The 12,002-nt window shown below is 42.9% G+C and overlaps 1 non-coding gene across 1 annotated transcript; it reads right to left on the bottom strand.

Annotated features, from left to right (window-relative positions):
* Nucleotides 1-11,651: 11,651 nt before the first annotated feature.
* On the bottom strand, nucleotides 11,652-11,758 carry LOC125995310 (U6 spliceosomal RNA). The gene has a single exon (XR_007490855.1). It is a non-coding gene; the product is annotated as a U6 spliceosomal RNA (small nuclear RNA).
* Between the last annotated feature and the right edge of the window lie 244 nt (nucleotides 11,759-12,002).

Below are 12,002 nucleotides of genomic sequence, written 5' to 3'. Positions count from 1 at the left end.
TAGGACCCTTGGTGGGATGGGGGGCTGGCTGGTCCTGTCCTCTTCCCAGGGCTCTGGGTTTGCCTTGGCATTGACCTCCTCTTTGTGTGCTCAGGACATGGTGACCTTCCCTGACGTGGCCGTGAGCTTCTCCCTTGAGGAGTGGCCATGTCTGGACACCTCTCAGAGGAAGCTCTACAGAGACGTGATGCTGGAGACCTACGAGCACCTTCGGGCAGTAGGTGAGAGTTTCTGGACAGCTACTGCTGTGGGCTATATCCCGGGGTGGGGATGTGCTGGGATCAGGCAGGGATCTCGGTTCAACTGAAGACATGATGTCTGACTCCCCAGCCCCTGACTTTATTCCTCAGATGAGTTCAGCCTTTATATTTTTAAATGTCTTTTGAGTGGTCAGATTAAACAGTCCTAAATTTTGTCAGGAGTTTGCCATATCTGAGCCAAATTGGATTTGATACCTGGTTTAGTTACTAAGCCTGCCAGGTTTTCTCCTCAACTACAGAGTCAGGAGTCGGTCTTGATCACTATATGTTTGGCCCAAAGTGAAGTGATGTCATGTACTGAGAGCTCTTACCCACACCTAGGTGTGCTCAGAACTTATTATGAACTCTGAATTTAAGGGTCACTTCTAATGGGTTTCGGGTATCATCTGGGGTACTAGCAAGCATTTCTTGGTTGGCCTTGCTTGTGGTTACTTGTGCCCTTCTCTACCATTGCTTCAGTTTTCATGACTGACTGCAAAATCTATTTTTTTTTCTTCATTTATTTTTATGATTTCAATAGTGCCACTCAGCAGATCCTGGGGTAACTTCAGTGCTTCTTGAGACATTATATTGTCCCAATATATCTGATCTTTCTGTATGCAGACAGAGCATGTTCCCCAATTCATTACATTCTGTCCCTGGCCAGCCAGGGACAGTGTCACTTTATATATATATATATATATTTTTTTTTATGTGGATTATACAGGCAGTCCAAGAGCTTATCCGCAAGGTCTGCACCCAAGATTCCCTTCTGGTGGGGCTTGTTGGAAAGTATATGGATTTTCGGGATTGAATCATTGTTAACTGTCCATGACACATGTCATACCTACCATAATATCACCCAGTGTCTAACCCCAAAGTCCTTCCTCATGGTTCCAGGAAAAGTCCCTTCAGTCACATTTGTTGCAGTCATGCTTCTGTAATTAGATATTTTGGTTTTTGCACAGATCTTATGTCATAGGGAGGGTGTCACAGAGCATCTCTTGGTTTCATCTCACCATTAGGTGGTGAGGCAGGGAAACCCATCTTGAAATTGAGTAGTTGCTGTTTCCCAGTCTTCAGGGTGTCCTCTAAGCCCGCCCTGGTGTAAGTTGGTGCCAGGGCATCATTAGGGCCTTCAGCATTAGAAGTTTGATTCCTGGGCCCGGAGAGATAGCACAGTGGCGTTTGCCTTGCAAGCAGCCAATCAGGACCAAAGGTGGTTGGCTTGAAGCGAATCCAGGTATTCCATATGGTCTCCCGTGCCTGCCAGGAGCTATTTCTGAGCAGACAGCCAGGAGTAACCCCTGAACAACGCCGGGTGTGGCCCAAAAACCAAAAAAAAAAAAAAAAAAAAAAAAAAGAGGTTTGATTCCTGGTAGTGGAACAGAAAACAATTCCAAGGATGGGATCCAGGGTTCGCGGTGGGGTGGAGGGGTGGCCAATGTACTACCAACTAAAGCCTGCCAACTCACTGAGATAAATCTGACAAATGTTCAGGGTGAAAGGGCCCCCTGCAATATAATTTAGGAGTCCCTATCCCTATTAGATATGAACTTTCTGTACCCAAGTTTTTTCCATTTTAATGTGTCTATGCAAAAAAGAACAATGACACATGATGCTACTGGTGCATGGGGGTGTGTGTGTAAAAATAACAAGCTAAGCAATCCCTATAACCTGAACTAACATGAACTCACAACCCAAGAGACACTTACTTACTAGACTTTTCTCTTAAACAAATTCAAAATGGGATGGGGAAAACTGCATCTACATTACTACATAATGAAATACACCATAAAGTTATATCTATTAAATATATGCATGTAATGAAATATTCAAAGGAAGCATCCATATCTTCTTTAAGTATTAAAATAATCTTGTTTGATGGGAATAAAATCTGGAGCACAGCTTAAGCCTGCAACATGGTCTTTTGGAGTCTGAAAAATAACTCACAGCAGCCAGAGATCAGGAAATGTTCTCAAGCTGAGAGTCTCACAAACGGTGAATCCAGTAGTGAGTAAAGCAAAGGTTGGTGGGAGAAAAGTGGTCACAGAGAGCAAATCTGCAGCAGCAGAGGTGGCAGCTTCTTCCTGGGCCGAGGCAAGGTGGGGTTGGAGGCATTCCTTTCACTTTGTTGGGAGACTGGCAGCCAGTTAGGGAGGGTAGTGTTAAGAACTGAGGGTGAAAAGGAAGAAATAAGAGATCAGGGGTGAGAGTACAAAAGAATTTGTAAAGTGGTAAGCAGAGGGAGGGAAAAAGGAAAGATTATATATAACAGGGGAACGACTATTACATTATTGATAGACATTACGTACAATACAGAGAAGTAGACAATGAAGATTGATCCACAGGTTACAGTTGAAACACTGACCCAGGTGGAACTGGTCAGAGCACTTAAAAAATATCAAGCTGATAGGTCAGATGGAAAGGTTTTCAAATTCCTAGGTAAATCACCATTGGTGAGGGTTAACTTTGTTGAAAGGGTTTCAGGTTAGATTCTGCATAGAGGTCTACAGGGCTGGGGCTGGAGGGATGGAAATAAGGTGCTTGCCTTGCACGGAGCCTTCAGAGTGGACCCAGTTTGAATTCCAACAGCCCATATCATCCCCCGAGCCTTCCAGTAGTGACTTCTGAGTGCAGAGCCAGGAGTAACCCCAGAGAGGTACAAAACAGACAAAAATAAAAAGAAGACTACAATGCTAAATTACATGGTAATGAGTGCTTGAGCATCCAGGTTAATTTCCTGAAAGCAAACTGAAAACATGGACATCAATATAATAGTAAAGTAGCTTGAATTGAAAATAAATTGCAATAACATACTCAGTGAATGAGCAGTGTAGCGAGTCTGGCAGTAGTTGCCTATTGCATTGGTATATGTGGACATAAACATTAGATCAGGTGGGCAGGTATAATCAAATGGAAAAGGAATAGAATATTTTCAGGACATAATGAGCACTGTATTTGGAGACTAATCTAGCACTGTCATGCATAACTAGAGCTACCAATCTATATGTCCAAGAACCACTCTGAGCAAAAAGATTCAAGAATTATTATAGACATATTAAAATTAAGACACAAAAACATTCGTATAGTGAACACTGTAGTAGGGGTCCATGACTTCCAAATGCATTGTGCCCCTCTTTCTGTGGGGAAAAGCATTTATACATTATGATAGCCCTTTATAAAGAGCAATTGATTGAACATCTGCTCAGTCTAAACAGCTATCTCCATTGCTGCAGTTCTTTTTGATGAATAGAAGGGAATATATGCTTTTGTGTTTTCTTCTGATGCAGTTTGTTTTTTTTCTTACAGTTCCTTGGAGCCAACGGTTTTTGAGACCACTACCATTAAGACCAGGGGTCTCTTGGGCCTGGAGAGATAGCACAACCGTGTTTGCCTTGCAAGCAGCCGATCCAGGACCTAAGCTGGTTGGTTCGAATCCTGGTGTCCCATATGGCCCCCGTGCCTGCCAGGAGCTATTTCTGAGCAGACAGCCAGGAGTAACACCTGAGCAGTGCCGGGTGTGGCCCAAAAACCAAAAACCAAAAAAAAAAAAAAAAAAAAGAAAAGACCAAGGGTCACAAACTCGAGGCCCGAGGGTCTTTTGGGGCCTTCTGTACAACATTTTGTGGCACTGCCCTAGAGGAATCTTTTTTGTTTTGTTTTGTTTTGTTTTAGTTGTTTGGGTCACACACCCCAATGTTCAAAGCTTACTACTGACTTTGCACTCAAGTTTCACCCCGACTTTGCCTCCTGTGGCCCCTAGGTAAATTGAGTTTGAGACCCCTGATTTAGACCATTGTGTTTCTTCATGCAGTTATTCAATTTACCACATAGACGTGATGCCATTCTGTACTTATCCATATGGTTTACTTCATTTAACATAATATCTTCTAGTTCCATCCATGTTGCATAAATTGATGATAGCATCGTTCCTTACAGCTCTGTAGTATTCCATTGTATGCATGTACCCAGGGCTGTGGAATCGAGTTGTGGGGTCAGAATTGGAGGACATTTTGGGTCTCTGGATTTGGAGTTGGAGGTACAAAAAAACTGAGGGTTCAGAGTTGAGCATTTAACTACTGACTCCCCAGCCCTGTTATCTACCGGTTCCACAGTCCTGCATGTGCCACATCTTCATGATCCACTCATTGTTGTTGGACACCTAGGTTGGTTCCTAGTCTTAGACATTGTACCGAGTGATGCAATGAATAGCAATGTGCATACAGCCTTTTAGATGATTGTCTTTCTCTCCTGGGAATAGATACCCAAAAGTGGGATTGCTGGTTCAGATGGCAGCCCAAATTTGAATTTAGTGAGAGCCCTCCACGCTTTTTCCATAGGGGTTGATCAGGCAGCATTCTAAACAGCAGTGAATGAGAATTTCTTTTTCACCATATCCCCATCAGCAGAGGTTATTACCAATATTTGTGTCATTCTATCTGGTGTATGAATGGATTGTCTTGATTTGAATTTCTGTAATGAGAAATGATTGTAAAATAACATGGATGAGTTGTGAGATCACCCCATGTGCCATATTGCTAACCCCAGGTGGACAGGTCTAAAGAAGGAGGGTAGCAATGAAGAATAATAGGCAAGCCAAGTCAGGGGAGAGTAATGGATTTAGTGGCTTCTTAAGGCTTCTCCCTTCTCCCTTGTAGTTCTTGCCCAAGGCAAAAGCCAGAACTCCTCTTTCTTTTATTAAACCAGTTCCCAATACACTAGAAGGGAGAAGGTAGAGAGTAATCCAAGTGGGCTTTCATGTCAAAAGAGAGATTTTTGAGAAAGAGGAAGATAGGGAGTATTTTAGGTTAATACCTAGGTATCATCTGATACTTTTGGATTCTATTTTAAATGGGCCATACTCTGAGCTTTCTGCTTAGTATTTTTATAAAGGAGTGTCTTTGTGTGTGTGTGTGTGGGGGGGTGGGGTTTGGAGCAGGGTTTTATAGTTTTCTTTGTATAGGTTCTTCACGTCTTTGGTCAAGTTGACTCCAAGATAAATATCTTGGAGTTTTTGTGACACTAATGTGAATGGGGTTGTTTTCTTTTTTTTTTTTTTTTTTTTGGTTTTTGGGCCACACGCAGCGGTGCTCAAGGGTTACTCCTGGCTGTCTGCTCAGAAATAGCTCCTGGCAGGCACGGGGGACCATATGGGACACTGGGATTCGAACCAACTACCTTAGGTCCTGGATTGGCTGCTTGCAAGGCAAACACTGCTGTGCTATCGCTTCGGGCCCTTTTTTTTTTTTTTTTTGGGCCACACCCATTTGATGCTCAGGGGTTACTCCTGGCTATGTGCTCAGAAATCACCCCTGGCTTGGGGAGACCATATGGGACGCCGGGGGATCGAACCTTGGTCCGTCCTATGCTAGCGCTTGCAAGGCAGACACCTTACCTCTAGCGCCACCTTCCCGGCCCGGACTGTACATTTTCTAAGAGAAAGAATTGATAAGTCCAATCTTCCTGAAATATATAAATTGAAATGTCTTAGCACAGATACACTAGCATCCACGTGGATTGAGAAAAGGAGGGTTGATGGGAGGGACCAGAGGGTTCCTGTCTCTACCCACACATAGACTTGAAATAGGGCATATGACAGCAGGGGATCAGGACCAGCAGTCTCCAGCCTTTTTCTGTTTTGTTTTGTTTCTTAGCCATACCGAGTGCTGCTCAGGAGTTACTCCTGGGCTTTGTGCACAGAAACCAATCTTGCCAGGTTTAAGGGACCATATGGGATAACAAGGATCAAACCCAGGTCCATCCCAGGTTGGCTGTGTGCATGGCAAATGCCTTACCACTGTGCTCTCACAATGACTGCTAGCCTCTTTTTAAGACACCATTGGGCTTTGGCAGTACTTGGTTTTACTTCTTTCTCTTCACTCATGCTCAGTCTCTGAGGGGCTCAGGGAGCTATAGAGGTTGCCGAGGTCAAATGCAGGTCAGCCATGTAAAAGGCCAGTGCTGTTCTATTGCTCCACTATCTCCCCACTGTATTATCCAGTATTATCCAGACCCCTCAGAGTCTTTCATTTCAGCCTATTCAATCTTTGCAATAACCAGTGTGCATATGGAAAGCAGAGATTCTGTTTTCATCTGGTCTGTGATTTGGCCGTTTTTATTAGAGACCTAGACTCATGCATGGGCTGCTATCCCCTTCCTTGTTTCTAACCCATAATTCATCCTTCGCAGGATATTGTGGAGTGAAGCCAGAGCTGATCTCCTGGATAGAAGGAGAATTCCTTGGGAGGTTGCCGAGAGGCGTGTTTGCAGGTGAGTGTGGGAAAAGACCCCTGGGCTCAGGGCCTGCTAAGATATGGAACATTGTGGGCACTTGTGAGATGTGGGCTGGGGGCATGGACATTGGTCACCCAGATTGGATTGCAGGGCCTCTCCTGCTCCCATTGACTGCTCTTGAGCCTGAGTCCCAGAATGATCTGGAGCTTTGCTGTCTTGCCTTTGCCCTTTCTTGTTCCCTCTCTGTGTGTGTTTCAAACAGATCCTGAGATTCTGAGCTATCACTCACTATGCTCTCAGGATGGCTTCAGAGCCCCATGTTGGAATGCCCTTCTCAGTCCCCTCAGCCCCTTTCTTTTACTCTGGCCTTTGCCCTTGGATCATTGTAGGATTTTTTTGTTTGTTTGTTTTGTTTTTCGGGACACACCCATTTGATGCTCAGGGATTCCTCCTGTCTAAGTGCTCAGAAGTTGCCCCTGGCTTGGGGGGACCATATGGGACGCCAGGGGAGCAAACTGCGGTCCTTCCTTGGCTAGCGCTTGCAAGGCAGACACCTTACCTCTAGTGCCACCTCGCCGGCCCCAATAGTGGGATTTTTGAATTCCCCAACAAAGTCATTTTCTTCCCTCTCCTTTTATTTTGAGGTTAACTCATTGATATCCACATATATTCCTGGCACCATTTTCAGGAATCACTTCTGGTGATTCTTGGGGGGACATTATGGGATGACAGGAATTGAACTTGGGTCAGCCACTTGCAAGGCAAACACACTCAAGGATTTGTGCTCAGGGATCACTCCTGGCAGTGCTTGGGGAACCAGATAGAAAGTCAGGGTTTGAACTGGGATTGGCCACAAGCTAGGCATGCACCGTAAACCTTATACTATGTCTCTGGCCCCTAGATATGCCTTTTAGATGGCAAGACTTAAATTTAAATTTATTCATATATAATCTTTCTAATCATAATCCTATTCTTTGATTGGTAAAACTCCAAGGTAGATTCATCCTAACTATATGAATACTTTTTCCCGTGTATGATGTCACTAAGGATGATTTGAACTCATGAAATCAAGTATCGCTACATCTTAGCAGGATTAAAATATCTTTTTTTTTTTTTTTTTTAGTTAGGGTAGAATATCTTTAGAAACCACATCACAGAGTAATGAATTTATGGCGCTATGTATGGAAAGGTCAATTAAGATCTTATGTCACTCTGCCTTCTGGTTTCCTCTTTGATTCTGGAGACCAGCTCTTGCCAGGTATAGGGTTTGGGGAAGCCCCATACCAGAGCCTTTCTCCCTAGCTTGGGGAGTGCTGGGAGGCGTGGCAGGCCCCCAGCCGTCCTTGTCTTTTTTCCCTGACTCCAGGCCTTCCCTGGGTGCCAGCTCAGATGGCCAGAAGTGGGTTCAGGTGGACTCTTAGAGGTCCTCAGGTTCCCCCCTCCCTCCATACTCCAGTGGGGAGGTGCATGGGGAGGAGGGCGGGCAGACATCTGGCTTCTGATTTCGTCCTTGATTCTGGAGACCAGCTCTTGCCAGGTATAGGCTTTTTCTCCCCTGGACTTCAGTCTTTCCCTGGGCACTAGAGGTCAACAGGCTTTTCCCCTGTCTCTCCCTACACTAATGGGAATGCGCTCTGGGAGGAGGGCAGGCTGTTCTAGCACTGGTTTATATTGGGACAGTCAGTGGAAATTTTTTCTCTTTTTTTCATATTGATATTATTGTGTGCATATATTCTATATATTCATAATATCCATCTTGTATTGGGACCTTGATACTGCCCTACAAAGCTCATTTCTAATATTTTACTGCCTCAGTCCCAACCCTTACTTCCCCCCCATCCTCCCATGTAGGTGCAGCTAATGACATGAAGCTCACCACATAGAATGATAAGTGCAGTTAGAGAAATAACTACACTGAAAACTATCATAACAATGTGAATGAATGAGGGAAAAAGAAAGCCTGTCTCGATACAGGTGTGGGTGGGGTGGGGAGTAGGTAGATCTGGGAAATTGGTGGTGGGAATCCTGCACTGTTGAAGGGGGGTGTTCTTTACATGACTGTAATCATACAAGTACAATTATATTTGTAAGCACGGTGTTTAAATAAAGATAATTTAAAAAGAAAGAAAAAAAAAGATCTTATGTCACAAAGTTCCAGGATAGTGGGTTGAAGCAATAGTACAGTGGTTAGGGTGTTTGTGTTTCATGTACCAACGCAAGTCCAATCCTCTGGACCCTATATGGTCTTCCGCTGCCAAGCAGGAGAGCAAGTACTCAGTGATGTTACTTGGGGTTAATCCTGGTCCTGTTCTTCAGGAATCACTTCTGGTGGACTTTGGGACATTGTGGGTTGCCAGGAATTGACCTTAGGTCAGTCACTTGCAAGGAAAACACCCTCCCTGCTTTGTTTTATCTCGACCACCCAGAAATACTTTTTGTCAGTAGTTTCAAACCATTGATGTGTGAGCCCAGCACAAAGTTAATGTGGATTTACCAAGCTATTCATCATGATCCTCCCTACTTCTTGCATTTTCTATCAGCTGATTTAGTATGTGAAAATAATGTGCATTTCATGCCTCTCAGGTTACCACATTCAACTAGGTTTTATTTAACTAATTCTTTTATTTTAATTAGTTATTTTTTTATGCAGGTGGGAAAGAATACTGTGCTCTCCCTCCCAAATAGTGTCTTTTGTTTTTTTTCCTTTATTTATATTTTTTATTATTATTTTTAAATATATTTATTTAAGCACCATGATTATAAATATGTTTGGAGTTGGGTTTTCATTTTTTTTTTTTTTTGGTTTTTGGGCAACACCCATTTAAAGCTCAGGGGTTACTCCTGGCTATGCGCTCAGAAACCACCCCTGGCTTGGGGGGACCATATGGGACACCAGGGGATCGAACCTTGGTTCATCCACTTGCAAGGCAGACACCTAACCTGTAGCGCCACCTTCCCAGCCCCGGGTTTTCATTATAAAACAGAACACCCCCCCACCAGTGTAACCAGTCGTTTCCCCTCACCCCAATCCCGCTCCTCTCCTACCCCTTGCCGGTATTCAAGGCAGGCATTCTATTTCCTCACTCACTGTCATTGCCATAATAGTTGTCAGTGTAGTTATTTCTCTTACAGGACTCACCGCTCTTTGTGGGGAGCTTCATATCTTGAGCCAGTCCTTCTGGCCCTCATCTCTGGGAATTATTACAGTGTCTTATTTTTCTTAAAACTCATAGATGAATGAGACTATTCTGTGTGTGTCTCTCCCTCTGACTTATTTCACTCAGCACAATAGATTCCATGTACATCTATGTATAGGAAAATTTTATGACTTCATATCTCCTGACAGCTGGCTACATAATATTCTATTGTGTACATGTGTCATGGGTTCTTTAGCCATTCATCTGTTGAAGGGCCTCTTGATTGTTTCCAGATTCTGGGTATTGTAAATAGTGCTGCAATGGATATAAGTATGAGGAAGGGATTTTTGTATTGAATTTTTGTGTTCCTGGGCTATATCCCTAGGAGTAGTATAGCTGGTTCATATGGGAGCTCAATTTCCAGTTTTTTGGAAATCTACACATTGTTTTCCATAAGGACTGGATTAGATGGCATTCCCACTAGCAGTGAATGAGTTTCTTTCTCCCCACATTCCTGCCAGCACTGATTGTTCTTTGTGATGTGTGCCAGTATCTGTGATGTGAGATAGTACCTCATTGTTGTTTTGATTTGCATCTCTATGGTGCTTAGTGATGTGGATCATTTTTTCATTTGCCTTTTGGCCTTTTGTATTTCTTCTTTGATAAATTGTTCATTTCTTCTCCCCATTTTTTTGATGGGGTTAGATTTTTGTTGTTGTTTTTTTGTTTTATTTTTTGCTTTTGGGTCACACCTGGCAGTGCTCAGGTGTTGCTCATGGCTTTATGCTCAGAAGTTGCTCCAGGTAGGCTGGGGAACCATATTGAGATGCCAGATTCGAACCCCCATTTTTCTGCATGCAAGGCAAACGCCCTACCTTCATTCTATCTCTCTGGCCCCAATTTTTTCTTTTTAAGATTTGTCAGTACCTTGAATATCTTAGGTATTATTCTCTTATCTGATGGGTATTGGGTGAATAGTTTATCCCATTCTGTGGGTGCCCTTTGTATCATTGTTACTATTTCCTTTAAGGTGCAGCAGCTTCTTTTTTTTTTTTTTTTTTTTTTTTGTTTTTTGGGCCACACCCAGCGTTGCTCAGGGGTTACTCCTGGCTGTCTGCTCAGAAATAGCTCCTGGCAGGCACAGGGGACTATATGGGACACCGGGATTCGAACCAATCACCTTTGGTCCTGGATCGGCTGCTTGCAAGGCAAACGCCGCTGTGCTATTTCTCTGGGCCCTGCTTCTTGAGTTAATATAGTTCTATCTGTTTATCTCAGCTTCCACTTGTTTGGAGATTGTTGTTCTGCCTTGAAGATGCCTTTAGTCTCAGTGTCATGGAGTGTTTTACCTACAGGTTGTTCTATATACTTTTTGGTTCCAGATCTGATAGCAAGCTCTTTAATCCATTTGGATTTGACTTTTGTGCATAATTAGGTGGAGTTCCAAGTTGGCGTTTCTGCATGTGGTTAATCAGTTGTCCCAAAAACCACTTGTTTAAGAGAGTTTCCTTGCTCCATTTTGCATTTCAGCCCCTATATCAAAGATGAATTGATTTCACGTCTGGGGAACGTTCTCTGAATACTCAAGTCCATTACACTGATCTGAGGGTTTGTTTTTATTCCAATACAATGCTGTTTTAATGAGTATTGCTCTGTAGTACAAAAAGTTGGAGAAAGTGATGCCTCGAGCCCTATTTTTCCTCAGGGTTGCTTTAGCTATTTGTGGATGTTTATTGTTTCAAATGAATTTCAGATGAATTTGGTTCACTTCTCTGAAGAATGTCATGAGTATCCTTCGAGGAATGGCAGTAAATCTGTACAATGCTTTGGGGAGTATTGCCATTTTAATGATATTAATCCTCCCAATCCATGAACAGCATATGTGTCTCCATTTTCTTGTGTTCTCTTTTATTTCTTGAAGCAGTATTTTGTAATTTTCTTTGTATAGGTCCTTCACCTCTTTAGTTAAAGTTGACTTCTAGGTATTTGAGTTTGTGTGGCAAAATGTGAATGAGATTGTTTCTTTTTTTTTTTTTTTTTTAATATGGAATGCTTCACGAATTTGCTTGTCATCCTTGCGCAGGGGCCATGCTAATCTTCTCTGTATCGTTCCAATTTTAGTGTATGTGCTGCCGAAGCGAGCACTGAGATTGTTTCTTGAATGTCCATTTCTTCTCTATCATTATTGGTGTATAAGTAGGCTATTGATTTTTGCATGTTGATTTTTTAGCCTGCCTCTTTTCTATATGAATCTATTGTTTTTAGACGTTTTTGTAATTTTAGAGTTTTCTACAGATAATATTATGTCATCTAAAAACAGTGACAGCCTGACTTCTTCCTTTCCTATATGGATGCCTTTGTTATATATGTACTTGTTGTAGTTGTTGTT

Source organism: Suncus etruscus, chromosome 17, assembly GCF_024139225.1.
Source record: "Suncus etruscus isolate mSunEtr1 chromosome 17, mSunEtr1.pri.cur, whole genome shotgun sequence".
Lineage (NCBI taxonomy): Eukaryota > Metazoa > Chordata > Mammalia > Eulipotyphla > Soricidae > Suncus > Suncus etruscus.
This window is presented reverse-complemented; position numbering and strand designations above follow the sequence as displayed.